General features: G+C 31.5%; 1 protein-coding gene across 1 annotated transcript in view; it reads left to right on the top strand.

The window, feature by feature from the left end:
* Positions 1-642, top strand: part of LOC119586764 — a 30636-nt gene that overhangs the window by 5880 nt on the left and 24114 nt on the right.

Raw genomic sequence — 642 nt, 5'->3', positions numbered from 1 at the left:
CAACAATGCAGCAGTTTTTTTTTTAAAAAGAAGTTTGCCTCCAATACTTTTTTGGACTCATCTGCTGAGTTTCTCTAATAATTTCAGATGTGCAGGTATCAGCATATATTCCAACTCAAATAATTTGCTAACCTCTTTGCTGTTCAAGGTTAATGTGTGAGGAGATTCAGTGGTCTGAAGATAACATACCTCTTTTTTCTTCTTTAGAATGTAAAAACCCCACCCTTTATTTCTGCCTTCTGGATGTGTGATTCTCACTTTAAAATCAGATATTCCACAAACTGGCCTTCTTGAAATCATTATTTGAAAATAGGTAAAGGCTAATGGGCTATTTGCGTATTTAGTGCAGTGGGTGTATAAAAGTTAGTCCAATTATATCTTTTTATTTTTATTTGTTATGTTACTTAATTGGCTTTCAAGTCAGTTTACAAGTCTGCGGTGATCTATAAAAGATTTTTCAGTCAATAATTTAATGCATATTTGTACATCTAGGTTGGTTATGCTTACATGTAGGTTATCTTAATAATAAGTATTTATAATTGTATGAAGAATATGTTGTCAACACAATGTTCCTCTTGTAAAACTGTCTGCTTAACCTTAGCAAGATTTACACATATTCAAAAAACACCTAGTAATTTTTAC

The sequence above is a fragment of the Penaeus monodon genome, chromosome 21, assembly GCF_015228065.2.
Source record: "Penaeus monodon isolate SGIC_2016 chromosome 21, NSTDA_Pmon_1, whole genome shotgun sequence".
NCBI lineage: Eukaryota > Metazoa > Arthropoda > Malacostraca > Decapoda > Penaeidae > Penaeus > Penaeus monodon.
The sequence above is the reverse complement of the archived record's forward strand: the minus strand, read 5'-3'. Positions and strand labels throughout refer to the sequence as shown.